The sequence below is a fragment of the Amphimedon queenslandica genome, unplaced genomic scaffold, assembly GCF_000090795.2.
Source record: "Amphimedon queenslandica unplaced genomic scaffold, v1.1 AMPQUscaffold_12572, whole genome shotgun sequence".
NCBI classification, from domain to species: domain Eukaryota; kingdom Metazoa; phylum Porifera; class Demospongiae; order Haplosclerida; family Niphatidae; genus Amphimedon; species Amphimedon queenslandica.
This window is the reverse complement of record NW_003547191.1, coordinates 18,626-22,930: the sequence shown is the minus strand read 5'-3', so window position 1 is coordinate 22,930 and position 4,305 is coordinate 18,626. Positions and strand designations below refer to the sequence as shown.

Sequence of the window (4,305 nt, the reverse complement as noted above, 5' to 3'; positions counted from 1 at the left end):
CAGAATCCTACTCAATCTTGTTTTTTTTAAATTTTTTAATCAATGCATTCTTAAAAATTGGTATACTGAAACCTAAATGAATTAATAAGTTTTAATATTCTACGGTTGATAACAAACAGTGTACAGTATACATGTACATGTATAGTATCAGCATGGAGTACATGTACATTTATGTTTATTGCATTTACATGTAAATGTTGCTACATGTACAGTGTGCAAGTGTAATATTTATTGGCTCAATTGTATGTACATGTATGACTATAATATACATGTGGAGGTTTACCAATTCACTGGTATATACTGTACATGTATACTCTTAACTCTTATTGACTCACAGATTGATAGAGTGTACATATCAAGGAAGCTATTGTTTGCTGGTATGCTGTTGAGAGTCAGTGGATTGTGGACTAAAGGGGAAACTGTCAAGAGTAGAGTGCATGGTGACTGGCTCTACCAGTGTGGGTGAGTGGTTCATTCATAATTGTATGATTATTTTAACGACCTGGGGGTCTAGCCCCCAGGTCGTTCCTATAATTGAATTCACCCACGTGCGGTGTTTGTAGATATATATATATATATATATATATATATATATATATTTGTATGTCCACACTTACATTTCTTCTATACATGTACATGTTGTATTGGAGAAATAACAAGCCTTAGCAGCCACCCGCCCACGTTCCTTTACGTGAGTGGGTGTGGTCACGGCAAACAAAATGGCAGCTTACACATGGGACAAAGTTAAGAGCTTTCTAACAGCAAGAGAGCATAGAGATACTGTCTAAAGACTTTTTTAGAAGCATTATAAGGTAGAGAGAACCTCTATAAGTCTTAATAGTGACCAAGTTGTATTTGCAAGGTGGTGAAATCAATTATAGGAATATTTTTTACCCTGTTACGCTTGTTTTTCTGTATACCGTATAGCGGGATTTATTGACAAAGGTTTTATGTTGACAAGTTGACGATTTAAAATAAAACGTCAAATTTAATAACTGTCAAAAATTTTGTACTTTGTGCCACGTGTACGCAAAGGGCACTATTCGTCAAATTGAAACTCGCCAACCGGAGAAATTTACTGTTTTCATCAAATTTTTTACTCGTCAATAAATCCTGCTATACGGTATGTACACTCTATTACTTTTGTAGACCTGTTTGATGCATGTCATTATAATTCATTGACATTATTATTTTGCATGTACATGTACATGTACAATTACAATTTTACATGTCTGTAGATTGTGTTTAGATCAGCCTCATTGTAATTCTTCCTATTCATGCAAGTCAGTTCAGAGATATATGAGTTTGATCCCAATGGTCAGTTACTGTATCCTCATTGTGCTAGTACATTTTACTAGTGTTTAGGTGATACTTACTTTGATGAAGCAGTTGATTGTTTTTGAAGGATCTCTATTCCGTTAATTAACATAATTCACATTCTTTCTACAAATAAATGTATAATTCTTTCTCTTTGTCTCTGTCTCTCTCTCCCTCTCGCTCTCCCCCCTCTCCCTCTTTTAGGTGTGATTCCATTGATAAACTCTGTAAAAGGTGTGAGACCATTGATTGAGAGATACAGGACTCACAACAGTTCAAGGACTTCTACCAGTTTACGTTTAATGTTGCCAAAAACTCGGACAGAAAGGACTAGGCTAGTGACATATTATAATACACGTACATGTAAATGTAGGATCATGTTTCACACAATGATTTCAATGTACACATGTTGATGGGGGAATTTTGCTAGTGATCCTACTAAAATTTGAGAGTACATGTATACATGTATAATTTAATGTATATTGTATGAATTGATTAAAATCTTTTGTGTTTTTATTTCTCTACAGATTTTGAGATGGCCATTGCCTACTGGAATCTTATTTTTACTGGTCGCTTCAAATTTTTGGTTTTGGTATGAATTTTTAAGTGTAAACAATACTTTTAATTACATGTGAAGGTCCCTCTCTCTCTCTCTCCCCCTCCCTCCCCCTTCTCTCAGTCTCATTATAAAAGAGCTGGCAATACCCAAAGACACTTGGAACCTTCTGCTAGAGTTTTCTAACAGGATTGATGACACCATGAGCAATTATGATGAAGATGGTAGGTCTATACTGTATTAATTGTAATGTCCTCCTCTTTAAATAATTTGTATTTTGTACAGCACTTTAATGTATGGCAGCTTTATTTCTTTGTAAATTTTTTGATGATTTTATGCATATACACGTACATGTACATCACTTTACTATGAACATGTACATGTACATTAATGATTATATGGTGGGTTTATTATTCATAGGTCAGTATATACTCTAACTACATGTGTATATGTACATGTACAATGTATACATATTTCTTGTCAGGGGTGGATCTAGGATTTCATTTTTGGGGGTGCAATTATGAGATGGGTGGAGTAATTAAGGTGTTATACTACATGTACCTGTACATGTATAGTCTTTAGTTTTTTCTCAAAATTGGCTTGTTTTTTGATAATGGCTGTAACTTAAAATTTAGAGTGAAAATTTAGAAAAACTTAAAATTTAGAGTGAAAGGAATTACAGTACTGTACATGCTGTCTTGTATAAGCTAAGTACATGTATGTGTTTATTAAATTTTAGGTCAGTATAACAGTTTTAGATTTTAGTAGCATTCATGGTTTCCCACAAAGCATGTTAAGTGAGCTAAAAAGTGAATATGCTTTATGTGGTGACAAACACTACAATAGTGTCTATACATGTACATTTACTACATGTATGGCTTTGGGGCAACTTTAAAAATCATAACCAAATCAATTCAATCATTATCAGCTCAAACTTACTGTACATGTAGTATAGCAATACATGTACCTGTATGTATGCATGTATTTGAAGAAGAAATAACAGTTTCTTGACATTATCGTTACATTTAGTTAATTATTCTTAACATAATCATTAGTTAATTAACTGTCATTATTGTTATTTTTAGGCCGTTTGGTTTTTGTTCAAGTTTTTTAACTGAGAGTGTTAGGAATGAACATCTTATCAATAGAGGTGAGTGTGCATGTACATAGTATACCTAAAGTTAATATTATATTCATCAATTTTTAATTGTATACATTTACAGGATAAATCCATTGAGTTTATAAACAGTTTAAATGATGATTTACTTAAGAAGGAGGCAACCACTGACTCAAGGAGTGAGACCTTCTCTTCAATAATGAAGGTATGATACCATGTATATATCAGGTTAATAATAGTCATGATTTCATAGAGGTGTGGCCATTTATATTGTATACCTGTACATATTGATATTGTTATGCTATTCTAGTACTATTTTCAAATATTGGTTTGTTTCCCAAAAAAACAGCGATGAAAGCACCTTAATTTTTTTATATTTTTAAATACACATTGCTGTCCTTATGCCATGTAGAAAGTTTGACCTGATTAAATGAAATTTTTCAAGTTACAGCCATTTTAAGAAAAGGCCAAATTTCTAAAAATGCACAAGGCCTTGTGTTTTATCCAAAAAAATGTTTCAAATCACTCTTAGTTATTATTACATTTTCTGATACATATTGATGTACATGTACTTACAATGTACACATTACATGTATGCTGTGTAGAACATTTGAGCTGATCCTAACTAAGTTACGGCCATTTTGAGAAAATGCCGAAATTCTGAAAATTGCACCCCAAGGTAATAGTCCATGTTTTGTTTAAAGTGGGTCAAAACAGAATAACCCCAATTTTCATTACAATATTGATGTCCTTATGCTTTGTAGGAATTAAGTTTGAGCTGATTCCAACTTTAATTCTTGAAATTAAGCCCATTCTGTCCTTTTATTAGAGGGACCTCCTATACTTTATTTAGGATTATATATACTTGATGTACATGTATGTAGCCCCCAGTTTTATTATACAGTTTTTTGTTATTTCATCTTTTCTAGTTTAATTTGGTGAGACTAACAATAATCCACTACCAAAGAGTACCCCTCCAGTATCAAGGACTGATCTAACTGTTCAAGAGGGTAAGCTCCTCTCACAACTTTAAATACTTCATTAAATATTCCTACATGTAAGTCACTTCACCAGGTACAACACAGTATATACATGTACATGTACACAGGCTCCAAATAGGCTATATATATGTATGTGCATGGGCCCTAGGACAATAACTTTGATGGGGCCCTGATAATGATATGATTTTATATTAAGTAAGTACATGTACATCTTTTTAAGCTTTTGTCTACAATTAATAACATGTATATCATCAATATTGAAAGTTGTATTTTAAAGTTTGTATTAGGCCCCCCAAGCCCCAAGAGTTTACTAT

The 4,305-nt window shown here is 32.8% G+C and overlaps 2 long non-coding RNA genes across 6 annotated transcripts in view; both read left to right on the top strand.

Annotated features, from left to right (window-relative positions):
• Positions 1 to 196: 196 nt before the first annotated feature.
• On the top strand, positions 197 to 1,651 carry LOC109587427 (uncharacterized). Its single transcript, XR_002187613.1, has 3 exons — positions 197 to 462; positions 1,239 to 1,317; positions 1,366 to 1,651. It is a non-coding gene; the product is annotated as an uncharacterized LOC109587427 (long non-coding RNA).
• A 193-nt stretch (positions 1,652 to 1,844) lies between these two features.
• The window catches only part of LOC109587426 (uncharacterized), a 3,602-nt gene continuing 1,141 nt past the window's right edge, over positions 1,845 to 4,305 (top strand). Inside the window, exons 1-5 of one of the 5 annotated variants that reach the window (XR_002187610.1) lie at positions 1,845 to 1,909; positions 1,955 to 2,097; positions 2,959 to 3,023; positions 3,097 to 3,195; positions 3,920 to 4,000. This is a non-coding gene — a long non-coding RNA (uncharacterized LOC109587426). Of the gene's footprint in view, positions 1,910 to 1,954; positions 2,098 to 2,958; positions 3,024 to 3,096; positions 3,196 to 3,919; positions 4,048 to 4,305 lie in introns of all 5 variants that reach the window. The other 4 variants (XR_002187608.1, XR_002187609.1, XR_002187612.1 and 1 more) reach the window with 4 other exon arrangements.